This window comes from Thermobia domestica, chromosome 8, assembly GCF_964235325.1.
Source record: "Thermobia domestica chromosome 8, izTheDome1.hap1.1, whole genome shotgun sequence".
In the NCBI taxonomy this organism is placed as follows: Eukaryota; Metazoa; Arthropoda; class Insecta; order Zygentoma; family Lepismatidae; genus Thermobia; species Thermobia domestica.
Window position 1 is genome coordinate 207,766,544 of NC_137461.1, and position 21,816 is coordinate 207,788,359.

The following is a 21,816-nucleotide window of genomic DNA, read 5'->3' on the forward strand; positions in this document are numbered from 1 at the left end:
TTTATAATCTTTCCAATTTTTAAATATATTTGCTACGATTGTTGGACTTTTTGATTTTTTACCTTTGCTATGTGATTTAACTATAGGTGTGGAAATAAATTCCCGTGGTACATTAATATCATCTAATAAACTTTTAAATTCATGAATACCTATGGGATTTCTAGAATATTTACGTGTACGAACAACATCATTTACTAAATCGATAATATTAGATCCTGGTATTATTTTTCCTTGAATACGTACTGTTCCCGTTTGATCCCAATGAATTTTATCAGAACTTGTTAACTGTTTTAATAATAGATCTGTTTTCCTTCGTTGTGTTTTCGGTACTGAATGTAAAATGTCCGATACAAAGGGTAAAATAGAATTATTCTTTTCTTCAGCTGATGATGTTTCAACAACATCTTTTTCAATAATAGGTAATGTGATAGGATTTTGTGAAACAGATGAAGTATAATTTAAATACTGTTGTAATGCTTGTTGATACAATTTCCATTTTTCATCAACACTAAGATTACGACGTTGTAAAATATTATTCATTTCTTCATCTAAACGTGATTGATGTGAATCTATTGATTTTATATTTGCATGCATTTGATGCATTGCATTATCAGGAACTAATATCATTTTACGAAATTCAGACATAGTTATCTTCCAAAAAAACTACTTGCTACTGCACCAAGTAATGGTCCTAAAATTAATGGTAAAAATGCCCCACCTTTTTGTAATAAAATTTTCCTTTTCTTATTAATTGCTGTACGTTGTGCAGATAAAGCTCGCAAGATCTTTTTATGTCTACGTAAACGTTGCCTCTGACGCGAATTCAATGGAATATTTCCTTTTATTGTGTTTTTAGCAACTTGTGAAATAGTACGTATTAAATCGCCAGATGCATGTCGTATAATTTGTTTTCGCTTTGCGTTTTTGCATTTGCATAAAGCGCGGAGAGTATCAATGTGTTGTTTCACCTTCAACATCTTGAACTAAACTAAACGTAAACGACTGAATTACTGTCTTTTACATTTGCATATACATGCAATGTTTCATTAGGAAAAATATTTGTACGTAATCGTAATGCATCATTTGTTTTCTGAGTTAAGTCAAATAACAAATAAGTGTGAGGTTCACGTGTTACATCTTCGAACACATTCACAACTTGTTTACTATATCGTGGCATAATTTGTCTTGCTAAATATTGTATTTGTAATTTATCACGAGGATTTTTAAATACTATAATATAATGTGCATTTAAACTTATATCACGAGCATGTTTTCCTTTTGGAAATAAATTTTGAACAATAAATATTACTGTTAATTTTTTATGATGTGCATATTTTGTAAATAAGTTTGCAACATCACCATTGGTTTCAGACATTAAATCATCTAATATTAATAATGAATTTTCTTGTATTTCAAAATTATTCATGTCTGGAATTCCCTCTACGTAGCGAATTTGTGCAGTTGCATCCAAATTTGGAATGACTGCACCGTAACACCATACAATTTCATTAAATTTCATAGTAAACATTTGATCGCGTTCATTTAATAAACGATTTACAAAACATGTTTTACCTGCACGTGAAGGACCAGCAATTAAAATGGTTGATGGATGTTGAAACTTTAACATCTTGTATTAAAATGAATGCACACAACAGATACCATACTTTATATATACAATCATTCACACACTCACTCACACAATTAACAAAAATAAATTAAAAATAAATTAAGAATAAGTTAAAAAATAAATATTAAAACTTGAAATGACTAGAATCACAGCTTAGCTGTTGTTATGAGTATACTTTGGTCTAGAATTTATGAGTGCACAGCAAACGATGGAATAAATAAATAAATAGTGATAGTCTACTATTGTTCTGTTAAAAATAAATAAAATCAATCACTTATAAGCCAAGCTAAAATTATTCTACAAAACCATGAGGTAAACTTCGAGTTTTTGGTATCGGTCCGTTATTTTGTATATCGTCAATTCGTTTTCGTTTTTTGTTTACCTCTTGGTGTGTTTTCGTCTCATTACGTGAAAAGATTTTGAAACCATGTTTTCGCACGATACTATTTGGATTATCTATGATGGTTGAATTAATTTCTCCTGTTACTAATCCATAGAAACTCTCAAAGTTTATTCTTTGAGAGGTCCTATCATTTAGTGAAATTCCCCGAATTTTGTGAATATAACGAAATTCCCCTGAGGCATTTTTAAGCCTCATACTATAATTTTTTGGCCCTAACCCTATAAACGTCACAAACTCCCACCCTTGTTCTATTTCATTAGTCAGATCACCCAAATAGTTTCCAAGCTTCAACGGAGGTTCACTATCTTTTTTACACGTAAACATAATACTGTCTGTATCACAATAAATTACGTCATTAGGTCCTACAGTCACAAGTAAATCAAATAATTGTAGCCTGGCCCATGAGGTAATAAAACCAGCAAGTATGACGTTGGAAAATTCCAGAGGTACATTCTCAGTTTCCAGGTCTTTATATGTGAGAATGAGATGATCTTCACCAATTGGAATAACACTATGAACCTCATACCGCGGTGTGGTAAGGTACCTATGAAACTCTGTCCCACTATCAACAATCACACACTGCGTCATATCTGTGCGCTGCCCCCATTTTCCGTATAAGGAATTGAGGTACAACTTCGCGCATTGTCTAAGTCCAGGGTTCGACCTAATATTATCTTTATTTAATTTTATGCCTTCATGAGCATAATAATCGTCAATGTATTTTTCCTTGTCTTCTTCAGTTTTACACCAAGCAGGATAGCCTGAGGCTTCCTGCTTCATTTGAAGAAACGTATTCACATAGTCCCGGAATAAACTAGGTGAATTCCGATCTTCAGATCCCATTAGTTCGAATTCCCAAATTTCATAAATTTTGACGATCTTATAACCGTTTGCAAGAGCACGGTGAAGCTCTGGTGTACAAAATGTTCCAGTTAATGCACGTTCAGAATCACTATGTGTGCAATTGTCATTAGTTTGTTCTTCTTCCATACATAGCCTGCAAAGCCCGAAAAGTAAACGGCCTTGCGCTACGTACGGCAAAACAGGAAAAAAGAGTTGTTTTGGAGCCAATACGGTACATTTTACAATACCATGAATTTTTCCCACATCTGGGAAAACCGGCCCCTTATGTATCATAGGTGGTCCCACCGGAAAAGGTTTCCTTGCCATTACCCATGGATATAACGATGTGATATCAAAATATTTTATTTCTTCATCGTCCGAACAATTCACATATGAACGGAAAACTTCTGTTCGTCCGCCGTTGTAGCAACTCTTAGGAATAAGAAAGTCGTCGGTAGTACTGCAATGTTCTTTAAGGAACTTTTGCAAGTCTACATCTGTGCGTACTTTATCATCCCAAGAGCACTCCCATATTTCATACAAATTCATTTTGAGGATTTCTGTGAAATATTTCCGACGGATTTCCGTGTGTTCATACCTTTTTTCAAATGTGTTGTACGGACCATGCGCGTTATCTATTATCGCGTTACGATTATTCGGGAAACAGGTCTTACAAGCATGCCAGTAACAGCCCATAAATTCAAAGACAGCATTGAGCTCTGCATGGTAACCATCAACATTATACCTGCCAAAAGATTGTTCTCCATTTCGTCCAGCATGCTGAATTTCTATACCCATCTGGTGCTCCATATATTTTAGCCATTTCATTGCTTTCTTACTTGTTTTTGTTTTATGATGGAACCCCAAAGGTGGTATAATAGAGATACTTTCTTCTGGAAGATATGATGTTCGATATGTTTGCATGGCTAAACTTGCAATTGTTGACGAAACAAGAAAACATTGTAAACCACCCGTTTTCTCTTCTATAATATTACTAAATTTGATAACACCTTCTGTGAGAATTCTCACATCGTTTTCACAGTACTCCAGCATATCCTTTTGCAAATTAAATTGCTCTCCCATTTGCACACGTTCTTGGTGCCATACCTCCAACCGTTGTCTTTCTTCAACACTTCGTGATTCAGGGTCATAGTATTCTATTCTCGGATAGGGTCCTACATAATTTTGATTTTCTACTGTGTTAAACAGGTATGGGAAATCTCCCTTCTTTAAATTTTCAGAAAGGCCTAATGTCTTCGGGAGTCTTGCCAACTTGACCCCGAGGAAAAGATAAGAATCCCTGAAAATGATTTTCTTATCAATAGAAATACTAAAAATCTTCTGACCCTGAATTAAGGTTTTTGGAATAATATGCTGAGACTCAATGAGAGATCTCAAACAGAAAATGCTGTCAAAGCGTGAAGCATTATGTGCAATTACACAAACCTTATTAAATTTGGGTCTATCTAGTAATATGTGTGAAATAAACTCGTCTATGGTTTTAAAAGAAAACGAGCGGTTACCGTTTTTATCGCCACATGTACTGCATGGCTCATCAATGCCTTTGTTTATACAATCATGGCATACGTGTCTAAGACACACTAAGCATACAACATGTTCCCGTTCGCCACGTTCATTTTCAGGTTTCAGCATGGTCTCTACATCATAAACAATATAAAGAAACCTCTTGATATGAGTTGCTTTCAGTTTCTTCACATAACATGAGTGACCTTCCTGTACATGTTCACGACAAGTACTGCAAAAGTATTCACCACATGCATGATCCGATTTCCGACTTCTTAAATCATAGATTGCATTACACTTGGTGCAGACCTTAACATATTCGCACACACTCTTGCCAATTTTATTACCTTTCAAGTGATTGTCAAAACATTCACCCCTAGTAAAATATCTGTTGCATGCATTACATTTCATTTTATACATGTTAATGTCCACTTTATGCACATGTTCGCAAGATGAACACATTAACTCACACTTATGTGATCGATTTGGACCATTAAAAGGCATTAAACAATTTAAACAATACTTCCTCTTTCTTAGAAATGAAGTAATCGTTCTAATAGGACGAAAATGTCCAATACTACCCCTCTCATCATAATAGATATAAATTGGTTTTGCTTCCTTTAAATCTGGTTGTTGCACTCCTGTTTCTGGGTAACGTACTCTAAATTCACGCTTTGTTTCGGGAACTTTTTCATATATAATAATTTGATAATTTGGACTCAAATGATTTTGAAATAGTTCAACATCATTAAAATCCATTCCATTTTTTCCTTTAAAGCTAACACCTGCACGTGTACAGAGGGCAATAGCTCTACTCTTTAATTCATGACGGTTTGGATCTGTTAAATGACTCAAATTTCGAAGGGTATCGGTATGCTTTGCTATGCCCCAAGCGATACTTTTAGGTAAACAAAGTTTGTCAGTATCGCTTCCCGGAAGATCTACCAAATGTTGTACCAAAAATTCATTCAAGGGTAAATATTTGTTTAGTGAGGAATTGTTACTTCGACTTCTTCCAGCACCAAACATCGAATTTACTATATGGAAACGAAATAGGATATTATCACCTAAAAGAAAGTCTTCATTACTATTTAAAACTCTAGTAATGGAAGATAAAATGAACTTGGCAGAAATATCTTTGCGGCGTCTCCATGGAACATACACTGCTTTGTTATCCTTACTATTCGAGGAATCAATGTACATTCCAACAAAATCATTAGGTCTTGCATTATTAAGAACATTATTTAATGCAAAGTTCATTAAGTTTTCAATATAGGCCGCAGGATTTCTGATTTCTTCATTTCCCCTTGGCCTTACCGCAATTTCATGTCCCACTAAGTTAAACTTAGTGAAACTCTTTCTGCTTTCGTGTGCAACTTCGAAGTTACCTTCCCCTGTATTATGAACATCTCTTTGATCACTACGATCAACCATAGGAACGTAGCCGGATGTGCTAGGCTGTGGAGACCGCATCCCGTAACCCCGAATATCCTGTGAACATTGTACACTTGATGATTGTATTTCTTCTTCAGTTACAACATAAACAGGATTTTGACCATTTTCACATAGTTCATTCAATAAGGTCTCCATATAATCAGAAGTTCCAAATTCGTCTCGATTAACTATAACTGCGGAATTTTGAATCATATGCGTACCATCTGCGTCACTATCTAAATGTTCATTAATAATCTCATCGATTAAATTGAAATCTTCTTCTTGAAGTGTATTTTCCAAGGTTACATTTTCTTGGTGGACCGAGGTCACGGAATTCTCATTAACAGATGGCATCACATTATTATTATTATTAACCAAAATAAAACGCGTTCCATAATTACAAAATTCGGCTACCTCTACGGCATTTATCCTATCACCTTGGGTGCAATTAAAATAATTAAAATGGACGAATTTATCATGTGCCCACTGGTACATGATTTGTTCACGGAAAAATCCGTGTGCGAACAATTCAACGATGTCAGCGCTAGACATCGTGTATTGTAATATAACTGCTTGATTATCATGGTAAAAATTAAAAAGAGCAGATAGCAAGGTATCATACCTTTCGCTGCCGCGTAGTCCCTGCCTCTGCTTATCTATAATTCTCCACCAGGTCTCCAACACGCGTTCCTTTGTATTGAGTCCTTCAATCACTCCCGCCAAGTAAATTTCATCAACTTCATTGAACTCGTTTACCGAGGATGTGCCGAGGAATTCCATCTGAAAATACATGTAAAATAATTTTCAGTATTTTATAAACAAACAAATACATACAGCATATACAATAGAATTTTCATCTTGAAAAAATCATCAAAACTGTTATACTGTGAAAATATTAAAATTTTTAATAAAACACTTAATGGGTGTAAACCGAAAAATATTTAAAAATATGATCTAAAAATAATAAATACATGTGATCGCTAAAATCGTTATACACAAATGTAATAAGTTTAAATAATTGTATTGCTTTATTCAAATACACGCATATATATATATATATAATCTATTAAGTATAAGTTTCATTAACATTTAATATTTCTTTCAAAAGCATCAAATTCAATCTTAAATAATCAAGTATGTATAATAAAAATGGACTTACGATTTTCTTCTAATTTAATCTGCTAACTCTGGTGAAAGTCTCACAACAGTTCTTCTTTTTTCCCTTTAGCGTTTTTTTATGCTGTCTCTTGCGCTCTCTGCTATTCTTAAATCTTCTTTATATATGTACAACTGCAACAATATAGTTAATATTAATACTCTTTTCTAAATATAATATTTTAGTATTTCTTTAAATATATGTTTCTATAAATTTATTCAGTAAGTAAATATCGTGTTGAAGGTATGGTTACCAGTGAACATTTGATAACGTTTCTTCATCCATGCGTTATATATATATACTATACTGGTCACAACGCACAAAAGAAAAAAGAAATTCCTAGCCTTACTAAGAAAGGAATTTTTAAACCAGTAACACAAGTTCACAAATGAAATTTGCTCTTGCAACTAATTTATTAGGAAATTATAAATAATTAATATTTTCGGATCATTTCTCTTCGGTTCACAATCATAGATTGTTACGAAAGGTTACATAAATAAATAATGAGTATGAACCGCAAGCAAACTAATAAAAAATACCACAATTACAAATTACATCACATTATGTAATATTACTGTTACTAATTTAAAATATGTTAAAGCACCTGCGTACGAGACTACAAAACTAAATGGATTTGGGTATGAGATTACAAAACTAAATGCCTTTGGGTACGAGATTATATTTCACAGCACAAATCGTGTTACATCCTATACAGGTAGTATTGTTATACTTAGTGTAAATAATATAATTAATTTCGTTATAAAATTACAATTAATGCAAAGTATACGTATACCTTTACTAATGTTTAAAGTTACATTTAATAAACATGTACAAAAATAGTTAATACATTCTCATGCTTATGTTCTGTTAAGTTTCACAATGTTCGGAACCATTAGTGTGGTACAATTACCAACATGTATAGGAATTGTGTATAAACGCTTATGTTTATGTTCAGCAATGTTCGTAAAACTTCGGAAATCTTCGTGTTAACTTGTTCAAATTTCCAATTATTGGAGTTTTATAATAAGATAATATTATATTATAAACATTATCGCATATACTACATATCATTAATGCAAAAAAAAAACACATTAAAATCCAACCGTAATGTTTGCTTTTTAAACGACACCATCTGTACACATAACATTGACATTAGTGTGTATAAGACTGTGCGTGTGTGTACATGTACCATACCAAGTTACCGAGTGTTGTTTGATTTTATAAGCGGTGATACCCCGCGCAGTTTCCGACCGGCAATATTTTACGCGTCCCGCGTCGCGAAACCTTTTTCCGGGCGCAAATACCACGCGGCGCGCACCGGTAGCGGTAAAAAGGCGCGAAAATGGTATTTATTTTAGTAATATCATTTGTTTTATCTAATGATATAAAAATACAACCTCTAATAAGCATATTTCCAAAGTTTCAAAAAAATCAACGCCATATTTATGCAAATTCATTAAATTTTAATTTTCAATTTACAATATTCTAACCTGTATAGTTGTGTTTGGTAGGTCCTAACTTTCAAGAAAATACCTTTCTTTACTTTCTACGACCATTAGTTTGCCGTAAAAAGTCAAAAATAAAAAATGTACTTTTTGATCATGCCTTGTATAAATTCGAAAAAAATAAAAATTGTTCAAATTTATCATGTAAGGTGTCTTTCTATATAGATTTTGTCCTGATAAATCGATTTCTGTAATCCATTTTATCCTCGGATCAATGGCTTAGGAGCTACGCCCATTTAAAATTATTTTAAAGCTACATTGTTCTAACCTGTATAGTAGTGTTCCTTAGGTCCTATCCTTCAAGAAAATACCTTTCTTTTCTTTCTACGACCAATAGTTTGGCGTAAACACCCAAAAATGTAATGGGACACCCCCTTACGTAGCGAGCCGCCACTGTTAGCCAACCACAAAATTGTTCAAGTTTATCATGTAAGGTGTCTTTTTATATAGATTTTGACCCGACAAATCCATTTCTGTAGTCCATTTTGTCCTACGATCAATGGTTTAGGAGCTACGCCCATTTAAAATTATTTTCAAGTTACATTGTTTTAACTGAAATTGTAGTGTTCCTTAGGTTCTATCCTTCAAGAAAATACCTTTCTTTCCTTTCTACGACCATTAGTTTAGCGTAAAACGTAATACCAGTCCGCGCCCTTCCCTTGTAAGAATTTAGAAAAATTAAAATTGTTCAAGTTTATCGCGTAGGGTGTCTTTCTATATAGATTTTGACCTGACAAATCCATTTCTGTAGTCCATTTTGTCCTAAAATCAATGGTTTAGGAGCTACGCCCATTTAAAATTATTTTCAAGTTACATTGTTTTAACTGAAATTGTAGTATTCCTTAGGTTCTATCCTTCAAGAAAATACCTTTCTTTTCTTTCTACGACCATTAGTTTAGCGTAAAACGTAATACCAGGCCGCCCCCTTCCCTTGTAAGAATTTTTAAAAAAATTAAAATTGTTCAAGTTTATCGTGTAGGGTGTCTTTCTATATAGATTTTTACCTAATAAATCGATTTCTGTAGTCCGTTTTGTTCTACAATCAATAGTTAACGATTTATGAATATTTAGAGTTATTATACGGAAAAAAATCTTAGTCTTTTACCATCAGCGGCATCTATGTAACCATGATTTTCAGTACCATGCATGTTTTTGTGCGGTTAACATCAAAAGTTTTTTGGTCTACTGTTATTTGTAGAAACGGGAATGCCTCATACGTTTACCGAGAAAAATATTTTGTCATTTTCCCGCCATATTTTAGTTGTTCGTATACAGTTTTCGTATGTGCTTCAAACATGGAAGAGGATGGCAATTTTATGTTCGGTATGTATGAACATTTTAAATTTGCATGTGCTTTCCATTAGCTTTACATAAACATATCTCATACTCAAAACCTAATTTTTACCCCTTCAAATGGTACACATATCTTTAAAATAATGCTAAATTGGTAAAAAATAATCCACCCGTATAATCATATTTCGTATACGCCACTGTTCTCAAGTCCTTTGGATTGTCTTAAATTACATCCCATTCACCGTCCATTAAAGACCGGTTCAAGCATGAATAGCAAGTATGCACATTCACGCTTTTTTCCCATCCATCTCTCACACATACAAATATACATACATACACATGGAACATCAATAAATTATTGATAATGCAAGCAGGGTCAGTGGTAAACCGTTCATTTCTATTGCTCATTATGATATTCTCGCCTTTCTTCATTTCACGAGAGCACCGTCTCTCATTTAGCCTAGCCAGCATAATCATGGGACGTAAAACTCAAGATTTCATTTTAGTTTTACTGTTTCAGGTCCAAGATTCGATCTCGACCCCCACCAATCAATATGCACGTGAGCTTCCTCGTTGATATCACGTTTCCTCCCACTTTCTTCATTCCATTATTTTATGAGAGCACCGTTTCTCATTTAGCCTACCAAGCATAATCGTGGGACGTAAAACTCAAGATTTCATTCTAGTTTTACTGTTTTAGGTCCAGGATTCGATCCCGACCCCCCCCCACCAATCAATATGTACGTGAGCTTCCTCGTTGATATCATGTTTCCTCCCACTTTCTTCATTCCACCATTTCCTGAGAGCAACGTCTCTCCTTTACCCTAACCAGCATAATCGTGGGACGCAAAACTCAAAGATTTCGTTTCCTCCCACTTTCTATATAGTCTTTCAAGAGCTTTCTGTGTACAGCGAAGCATTATAAAAGATCCATTTGTGTTAATCAACCGTCTCCCTTAGACTACCGGGCAAAAGCGTTGGACGTTAAACTCAGCATTTCATGAAGCTCTACTGGATGGGGTCCCAGGTTCGATCCCAGTTCGCGCCGTGTGGCCTTTGTGGTGCACAATCAACATGTGCGTGATCTTCCTCGGGGTTCTCCCATCTTCTCTCACATAACTTGTATAAGGGCTACACGTTCAAACTTCATTCACATTTACATACACGACCTTTATATTTACTAGTATTTCCACCGCTGTTAAAAATTTAACTCAAATCACGATAAGTTTATTATTCTAACAATCATTAAAGCTAAATCATTGCTGACCTACTCATTATCGTGAAATCCAAACCATCCCACCTAAAATCCAAACCGTGTCTCTCACTCAATCAAATTCCAATCGCGCTAATACAAAAAGCATATTAAGGGAAAACGCCTCCCCACGCTATGATCACAAATCATATCAATAAAACGTATAAGAATTCTTACCTTTTAATTGTAGAAGAAATAACTTTAATCACAGAACAAACACCAACTACGCAACACACACACACACCTAATCAGATAATAAGATACATATATAATCTACATTGCGTTTTTAAACACGGAAGTTCCATCACCTCTCTTCCCTCATACTTTTTTTTTTCAAGTTAAAGCCCTGTGGATTGTGTAATCCCCAGCTGCTACAAATCGTTCCCACGGTCAAGTTACCAAAACTTTTACAATAACAACAACATATTAAAAAAGCATAAAAGAAAAAAGAATTGTCTCTTCTAAAAGTAGAAAAAAAATATAGCATGCATTCATTCACATTTTGCCTCTCATTCACGTAAACACGGGTAGTCTATTTTTTTCTCATGGTTTTTCAACACACACATATATACACTCTCTTGGGTCTTGTAAACACGAGCTCTCTTTTCATGCATCATTACATGTTTCTATAGGTTAATATATAAGAATATAATTGGAACTCTCTTAGAGCCAAAACATCTCATACATGCTTCACTAAACAGCAATTATCAATCATACAGAGTATAAGGGTTCTCTTTCTCTCTCTCTCTCTCATATTACACTCAATTTTTCAATACACCATCCCCTCCCACATTTCCTCTTCAATTCAATTGTATCTAGTACACCTGCGTTTTGTTTTTCACATCCTGTTACCTTATATCACAGGATGTTATTCCACAGTTCCCCCACTACTCTGCATTCGTCTATATAGCGAATATTGTCTTCCTTTTGTTTACGTTCTATTATGATTACCTCCCCTTTTCTCCTATAAGTTAAACATGGGGTCCGATAAGCGCATAGGACTACTGACCCCTTGATTAAAAGATGAAAAGTAGATAAACATAATGCAGATGGTGTGATATGTGGAAACGTCACCATGAAGTTCACACGATTTAAAGCATTTTTCGTTCTTTTTTTCTTTTTTTGGTTTAAACCTGTTGGGTTTTTTGGAAAAAAAACAGCTGTTTAAACCAGCCAACCCTGCCGTTGTAAATTAGAAATTGATGAAAGCAACGTTTCTATAAAAAATATTATGAAATCTACAGGAAGACGAGGAATAATTTAACAGTTTTAGAATATACACGGTGGTTGTAAAGTCAATACCTATTTTTAATCTAGATTATCCTAGAAACTGGCATCAGCTTAGCTGGCCAGTTAACATTTTAGAAGTTGTGGAAAATGCGGGTGCATACGTTGCAATGTAACTTAATAACCAAATGGTGCACTCTAATAATGTATTCGATGAAAATAAAACTGTGATAAGTTGTTTAGTTTTAGAAATATTCATTGTTACAAATAAGAACTGACTTTACACCCACGCTGTATTCAGGGAGTAGTAATGCAGAAAACAAACTATTCGCGAACATGGATGAGAGATACTTTCTAGCATGCATTGTTTAACAAGTCACGTATTTCCAAACTACTTCCAAAGCAAAGCCTACACGAAGTTGTTCTATCAGAATTCATAAATATCAAATTCTGCGGAGAATTGTAGGTACTATAAAGTCAGCAACCTATATTAATACACTAGTTTAGCACAGATTGAAAATATTATGTATAACTCAAGAAGCAGGTATTGTACATGGAAATTAAGATGAAATGAAACATTTAGTTTAACGTCCCACGTTTATGCATCCAGGGTGAGACGCTGATGATGAGAAATGAATGAAATAGTGGAATAAAGTAAGTGGGAGGAAACGGGACAGCCCCGAGAAAACACACGCATACGGTTTGTCTACCACAAAGACCGCTTGGCGCTAGCTGGGATCGAACCAAGGACCCCATGCAGCAGAGATGAACTACGTACTTTCTAAACGTTTCAACTAGTTCTAAACGTACTCGCTTCACTGTCAGACCAACAATTGAGCCTCTTTCACTCTAATATACGGAATGTTCAAAAACTCCGGTCCGATACGGTTTAGTGTATATATATTTTTGCATATGTATAATGTAATGCTTTATTAACTGTTATATTGTTTCATATCGTTGTATGCAAATTAGAATAATGAAAAATTGTACCTCTCTTACTTAAATTGACGCTATTTTACTATCGGATGTAGATTTAAATGTATAAATATGTACACATTCAATGTTCTTGTGACGTGTCCAACTCATACGTTCATGTTGTGAACAATTTGTATGAAAACGTGTGAAAATAAATACAATACAATCAGTGTTTGAAAAACCCGGACTTTTTTGAAAAAGCCCAACACACCTGGACCCATATGGGGTTTTTCGGGATTAATTGTTTTTTCTTCGGGTTTGAGTTTTTTTTTTTTTTTAAATATTCCAATGCCTTTAGGGTAAAAGTGTTAAAATGTGATTTATATTTCAAGATTATGATTGTCACAACTTGCAACAATTTCACTGCTGTTTTGAAAAATGACTGTCATTTTGAAATTTTACGTTGGATCGCCACCAAAATATATACAGTTAATTTAGAGTGTCTTGTGCTTCTACTCTGAAAATTTCAACTTGAAAAACTGAAAATTACGGCGTGGATACCCGCTATTTTGAAATTTTAGGTTGGTATGCCGCCAAAATCTGAACATGAGAAATTTAGTTTGTCTCGTACTTGTACCCTGAAAATTTAAACTTAAAAGACGGAAAGTGGTACCCTGTTGTAAGCGTGGTACAGGCAGACGAACGAACAAATATAGAACGAATCAGCCTAATACCCTCACTGACATTCGCCAAATTTATTAATTGAGAACAAATATATTAATTTAATTTAAACAAATCAATCTGTAACTCATGTTTTATAAAATAAAAGTTTCAAAATGTCTTAAATAAAATTAAATATTTTCTAGCGTAAAATAAATGGTTCTATTGTTGAAGTTCACTTCCGATACTTTGTGCGTTGAATTACGGGAATTTCCCGAGCACTTGTTGCAAGACCGTTCTCCCAGAAAATTAATTTAAAACAATTAACATATATGTAGGGTGTTTTAAAACAACACCGACACCGGTTTGGGAGGTGATACCTGACACCAATGTAAGACAAAAAGTATAGATCAACCTAGGTGAACAAATGCTTCCTTTCGGAGTTATAAGCTGCCGAAAACATGAACAAGAGGTAGTTGGCCAGTACTCCAAATTATATGCCAGTAGCAAGGCTAGCTCTATAAAAATTGTTGCGTGAGTACCGCAGGATTTTGAAACGCGTATTTTTGGAGAGTGCACATCTCAGTTTTTAAGTGAAGTCTCGACACGACTACGGTAGGTACCACAGTTTTGGCGCTATAGACCTTTAAAGTTTATCTTTTCATATTTTCGGCAGCCTACAAGTCCGAAAGGAAGCAATTGTGCACCCAGGTTGGTCTATACTTTTTGTCTTATTTTGCTGTCAGGAATCATCTCAAAAACGTTGTCGATGTTGTTTTGAAACACCCTGTATAATTCAATTTCATAAAGGAAATGTTTCAATATGTCTTAAATGAAACTAAATATCTTACAGCGTAAAATAAACAGTTTTATTAGGGACGCGGTGGCTCAGTGATAGAGCGTTCACCTCCGGTGCTTGGGGTCCCTGGTTCGATTCCAGCTCGCGCCGTGTCGACTTCTTGGTGGATAAACACCGTGCTCGTGAGTTTTCTCGGGTTCTTCCGTTTCCTCTCACTTGGTTCATTCACCATTTCATTCATTTCTCATAATCACGGTCTCCTTTAGCCTAACAGGCATAACCGTGGGACGTAAAACTGAAAGATTTCATTTCATTTTTTTCAAATAGTTTTATTGTTCAAGTATTCAGTTCCAATGCTTTGTGCGTTTAATTGCTGAAAATTCCCGAGCACTTATTTCGCGACGAAGGTTTATTATTATTTTCCGAAAATGCAAGCTTTCTTTACTGTACATCGAAACTTCCACTAGTACAAAGTTTGAATTCAGGATTTGAAATAGTAAGCGTTACGCACCCTTCGAAACTCCGAGCACTAAGATTCTTAAATTTGACACGAATTTTTACGCTATTGCTGCTGTTGATTCTACAGAAAGCTAGTTGAAAAGTAGCAACAAATAACTAAACTAAACTGTTGTTGGAAAACCAAACTCTACTGAAGAATACCAGTGTTACCATCAAAGATAATAAAAAATAATACTAATAGTTTTATTAATACACTACATATTTACTAGTAGTACCAGCACCTATAGCACTAAACCCATCAGATGTATGAGGGATAATGTCCTTCGGCGTCGCTAAGTAAGCGAGCACACTATTCACGGAAAGTATTTTCTAAAATATAAAATTGCATATTTTACTTGAAATAGGATATAAGCACATTCCATAAATTAATTTGTTCTATAATTATCTCAATCTAAGGTACGGCTTTTTAAAATGCATTCAGTGCATTAAGAACTTTATAAAGGCCTCACTTTGGATGTTGTATACCTTAACGTGAAAGCACCTAATTTGCCCAAGGAAAGTCCAAAATCTGATAAGAATCACTTCCAATGTGATCACGTTAATTGCACCAATAATATACTAACGAAAATCTCAAAAACCCAGGTGGGTCCAACCCGAAAAAACCCGGTGTTTTTTTCCGGGCTGGACCCACTTGGGCAAACCCTGAATACAATACAATACAATACAAGAATAATTGTAATTTTTCGGCAAATCTAGTCTGATGGCCCCCTTGAATTTTATATATGCTAGGTGAAATATTTACATTCGCCTGCCGCAAATCACTTAAGAGACAATAACAAAATTAGCGAAAGAATTATAATTTTTCAACAAATATTTCGAGCGGCACGCCAATAGTAAACCTGCACACAGAATTAGGCAATACTCTAGCAAGCTGTTGTACCAAATTTTGACGCATTTCTTGCATCTTCCAGTTTCTTTTTGCAGAACATGCACTAAATGAAAAATCCTTAAGTTTCACGTCCCACGATTATGCCGCTTAGGCTAAAGAAGACGGTGATAATGAGAAATGAGTGAAATGAAGAAAGTGGGGGGAAACGGGAGAACCCCGAGAAAACCCACGAGCACGACGTTTGTTCACCACAAAGTCGACACGGCGCGAGCTGGCATCGAACCAGGGACCCCAAGAACCGGAGGTGAACGCTCTAGCACTAAGCAACTGCGCCTCCCTATGCACTAAATGAGGAGCTCTAAAAGAAAAGGGGAAACAACTTGTGCTAGGTGGCCAGTAAAAAAACAAGAACGCTATTTAACCGAGTCAGGGCAGAAGCACAGCAGGGGGGCCCGAGCAACAGCGTAGGGAGCAGGAACATCAGCGACAGGGGGGTGGGGGGTACGCATAAAAGAGGATGGTCATTCACAATATTTGTAATTATTCTTATCTTCAAAAACACTTAATTTCGATCCTTTAAAAAAAAACACTTTTCACAACTAATACACGTGTGTTACACCCCCTTTCTTTCTCACCTTTACGACTGAAAATAGTGTATGCAGGGCTATTGCCTCTGTTCTGAATTTTTCTTCGTGAATACATCTTTTCCACACTTTGCGCAGTTGATTTTACGCGCATCACCATACCATGACTCTACATAAACTTTATAATCCTTCTCTCTTTACTACACAATTCTTAAAAAAAAAAATCACATTACGGCCATCGCAGATGTTCACAACTGACGTATGAACCGGAAATTCCCGTCGCTTACTCTTACCCTATTTGCATTCAAAATCCATTTCAATAAGCTGTGCAATGACAGAAATAACTTACATTCACACTCTTATTCCTTCACGAAAAATACTTCACATTTTACCTATAAATTTTGCTCTCGATGTAAACGTCTGCTCGAATGTACCCCACAATTATTATAACCCAGTGGTGTATTTAAGGGGGGCTTCCGGGTTTAAACCCATTGAAATTGTACTTACGATATTAAAGTAAATAAATTATCTTTCAGAATTTTTTCATCTCCAGGAACAAAGTTAGCCAAGCGTCTGTCCCCTAAAAAAAAAATCGTGAATACGTCATTAAAATGGTAATATACGCGCCATTATCCCTTGATCAAAATAGAAGAGTACGTGCCTGCTCCCTTCGGAAGCACCCCTCGTAAATACGCAAATCGTAAAAGAATTGTAACTTTTCGACAATTAATTCTGACGGTCTCCTTGAATTTTATCTATGCCAAGTGAAAAATTTATACTTCGCTTGGCGAAAATCATTGAATACACACAAGAAAGAAAGTGGCGAAAGAATTATATCTCAGTAAGTATTTCGAGTAGTGTTTCTTCCAGACCTTTTTTTGGGAGGGCAGTGCCCCCCGGAGCATCCTAAACAATACGTTTACAATAATAACTAGAATAGTATTAGCAATGCCCGCGGAACATTACTTCTGAAAGAAACAGAGATTTCGAGTGGCACGCCAGAAGTAAATCTACACGCAGAATTATTATAACCTGTCATTAAAATGGTAATATACGCCTGGTAACTCTTTACTTTGGGCAAGGTAGTAATATTATAAAATACAAATCGCCGAGCGAGCGTTAGCGATTGAAGGCGGATTAGAACCCCGTAGGGCGCGTTATCTTCTGTCTTTCCTTCTTGAGAACTGTAACTAACTGCAGGAACAGGTTCAGATGAATGGTTTATTGCCACTGCCTTGCCTAAAGTAAAGACTTGCCCACATCTTTTCCCTTTGGAAAGCATCTACTCGCTCCTGTTGTCCTCCACCTTCGCCCTGTTCTGATTCAGATAGTATTGTTGCGGGAAGTTTCTAGAACACAGGTCCCCATATAGGTTAACAGATTTCTTTCTCTGTACCAAAGTAAAGTAATTAATTCACATAGTATTGCCGAGCGAGCGTTAGCAAGTGAAAGCGGGTTAGAGCCCCGCAGGGCATGTTGATTTCTGTCTATATTACATATAAATGGGAAGGGAGACCTGTGTTCTAGAGCCCTGCCTATTGGTGCTTTTTAGTGGCCACGTAGGCTGATTTGTATTTTTTGCACTGTAGTTTTTACGTGATACATCCGGCCCCGTATATATATACGCAAATCATAAAATAATAACTGTAATTTTTCGACAATTACTTCTGACGCTCCCTTAGAATCTCATCTATGCCACGTGACGTATTTCAAATCGCCTATCGAAAATCACTTAGGAGACAATAAAAAGAAAGTTATTAAAATAATTCATTTTTCAGCAATTATTTCGAATGGTGAGCCAAAAGAAACCTGCACGGTATTTTATGTATAATCATAAACAATGGAAATCTAGCCTCCCACATGAATTTATTACAGACAATAAAGCTAAATTTTACAGACAATAAAGCTAAATTAATTTATGTAATCGTTCTACTTACCGACTTTTGTTGTAAGCTTCATTTCATTTCATTTCGGCCTCCAATTGGACACCTTCTTCATAGGCACGACCGTTCAGATCCAGATGCCTTCTTCCTATTTATATAATAAATATAACTGTAAAATGGTAACATTCGAATTAGTGTTTCACATGAATCTTTGATCTTTAGAATTGCCGGGATTCTGTCACAACTTTACAGGAACAGATCAACATTCAAATTCAACATATCACGCAAGGAATTCTGGTACTTTTGAGAAACAAATGACGGTTGATGTAGCGATGCTATTTTTTTGTCTGAAATAAATGCCTGTGCGATGTCACCAAGATATTATAAATTTCAAATTTTTAACAAATATATTTATTTGATGCTGCTATAATTAGTATAATGATTGGTAATAATGCTACTACGATACTCTTGTGAGAGAATTGATTCAACATTCGATAAAATATTCTGGAAATAATTCTAAAATATTGCATGAAAATATTTCATTTAAGTTACAGGACAAGGTAACAAAAACATTTCCATACAAAATTAATAGGCGTTTTAAAAATATTTCTGAAAAATATTTCTCATATTACGAACGAATTTATTTTTAAAATATTCGAAATATTTTAAAAATTATATTTCATATGTTTTCTTGTAAGAATAGAAAGATTGCATATGACATGTTGGAAAACATTTTATTCTGTTCACAGGCCTATTCTGTTTTCTTTATCATGTAGGCCCTATGTAAAACATTTTTAGTGTTACTTCGAAAACATTTTCTCTTTCAACTAGAGGTAAAAAGTGCGGGGGGATGCCCCCCACCTGGCAAAAATATGTACGGCGTCTCCCCAGTTCCTAAAAAAAAATACAATGGTCAAAGATAATCAGGGGCAATGGCGTGTCGTCATCCGCTACCTGCCGTCCCCCCCCCCCACCTTTTCAAATCCACTTTTACCCCTGCTCTCAACATTGAAAACATATTACATTACATTCAACACAATATTTCTATTACAATTTGTGAAAATTTTCCTTACATTATTTTCTACTAACGTTCTAAAAATGCGCATCCTGTCAGTGGCGTATTTACGATTTTGTTTCGTGGAGGGAATTTTTGCTAACTTTATTCCTGGACATGTGAAAATTGTGCAGGATATTTTATTTACTTTAATATAGTAAAACAAATTTTGGTGGGACTTAAGCCCGGAAAGCTTATTTAACGCCACTGCTTCCTGTACTTCATTAAATGTTCTCCAAACACATTTTAAAAAATATTTCCGGCAAATATTTGGGATACTTCTCAGATCTAACAAGGAATATGTTTTCTCTAATAACGGAAGAGTATATTCTGAAAACAATGTAAAAATGTTTCTATAATAGACCTATATCAGAAAATGTTGTTCACTAAAGACACAAAATATTTTCCAAAACAGAATGGAAAACATTTTTCTATTCATTTTTAATGTTTTCTTTTATCTGCTTTAAAGTTTTATATTCAAAATTTGATAAAATATTCTGGAAATAATACTAAAATATCATACGAAAATATTTAATTTAAGTTATAGAAGAAGATTACCAAAATACTTTTGTAAAAATTAAGTAAACCTTTTAAAATCATTTCTGAAAATATTTCTTATATTACGAAATATTTTTTTAAATATTCTAAATGTTTTTATAATATATATTTAATACGTTTTCTCGTAAAAATAGAAAATATTGCAAATAACGTATTAGAAAACATTTTTTAAATATGTGGAGTATATTTCGTTTCATTGTTTTCCGTATGACATATGGAAAACATTTTTAGTATCATTTCAAAAATATTTTCCTTCTCAACAGTGAAAATATATTAAATTAGATCCAAAACAATATTTCTAATATATTTTGTGAATATTTTCCTGGATTTACTTTCCGGCAAGCATTCTCAAAATGTACTCCAGGTAATTTCTGAAATGTTTTACAAACATTTTTGGGAAAATATTTTCGGGAAATATTTGGAATACATTGGGGAAACCAGCATGGAAATGTACAGAGAAGGAAAATCTTTTGGAAACCAAGGAAAATATTTTCTTTTGATTGAGGAAATATTCCTTGCTGTGTGGGTATTATATTATTCAGCGAACCAAAGATGTGAAAGTCACATGGTGATAGGGATGTAAAAAGGATAGCTCAGTATTTTCCACTTAAATCATTGGAATAAAGTTTGTACCAATCGATCAATATGTGGACAGTTATTATAGTGTTGTACAGTGACTTCTGCGTTAATTTACCTTTTTTTTTTTTTTTTGGTAAACTCTTGAAGACAGTGGAAAGTTCCACAATAACATTCAGCACTGGTGGAAACCACTGAATATACACCTTCTGATAACCAAATTGCGTCACTATCATATGGGATGTATTAACTATTGAGTTGTTTCAACAACAAGACACACAGTCGTAATTTCTTCTCGACTTTTTCCGTAAATTGACGATCCGCAAATTTTACGAAAACGGATATGTAATAGGACTTCATGTCCAAGCTAATTCTATCCTAGGCGATCTCTCAACAATACTTCCATTATTAAATGTTTTCATTGTTTTAATAATTATAAGTAACGATGTTTGAGTTTTGTAATACAATATTATATAAGGAATATCAATCTAATATAAACAAAATAAAGTTTGTTTGTGTATTTGTCTGTCTGTCTGTCTGTCTTTGTGCGACCTGGGAACCAGACGAGTGGACTGAGATTTACCAAAATTCGGTCAGGGGTTCCTTGGTCCAATCCCCAGATCAAAACGAAGCGTTTTTTTTTTTTTTTTTTAAATTTCGAACCAGAAGGGTCTCAGGGGAGGTTACCGGAACCGGCTTGGGAAGTAGACAAATAGACCGAGAGTTACCAAATTTTAGTCACGAATACCTCCAGACCAAAGTTAAACGTTTTTGTCAAAATTCGAACCAGGGGGTCTTAGGGGGGAGGGGGATACCGAGACATATAAAAGTAATCCAAAATGACCGATATTAGTGTCAAATCCATAGTTTTCACGGTAGCTGAAATCAATGGTGACACTTCCATTAGCGATGACTTGCAAATTCAATTACAATTGTATGCGGGCCGGGAATCAGCCGGGGGGGGGGAGGGGAAACCGAGACATGTAAAAAATAATCCACAATGACCGATATTAGTATCAAATCCATAGTTTTCGGGGTCGCTGAGATCAATGGTGATACTCCCACAGGCGTTGACTTCCAAACACAGCCCCCGTGTGAAGCATGGGTATATTCAACTAGTTAACTAGTATATTCTTCTACAAAATAATGATAAATCAATGTTTTCTTAAACACTT

At 34.7% G+C, this 21,816-nt stretch overlaps 1 long non-coding RNA gene across 1 annotated transcript in view; it reads right to left on the bottom strand.

The window, feature by feature from the left end:
• The window catches only part of LOC145691931 (uncharacterized), a 29,013-nt gene extending 10,289 nt beyond the window's left edge, over positions 1 to 18,724 (bottom strand). The window contains exon 1 of the long non-coding RNA XR_014132587.1: positions 18,508 to 18,724. This is a non-coding gene — a long non-coding RNA (uncharacterized LOC145691931). The remainder of the gene's footprint in view (positions 1 to 18,507) is intronic.
• Between the last annotated feature and the right edge of the window lie 3,092 nt (positions 18,725 to 21,816).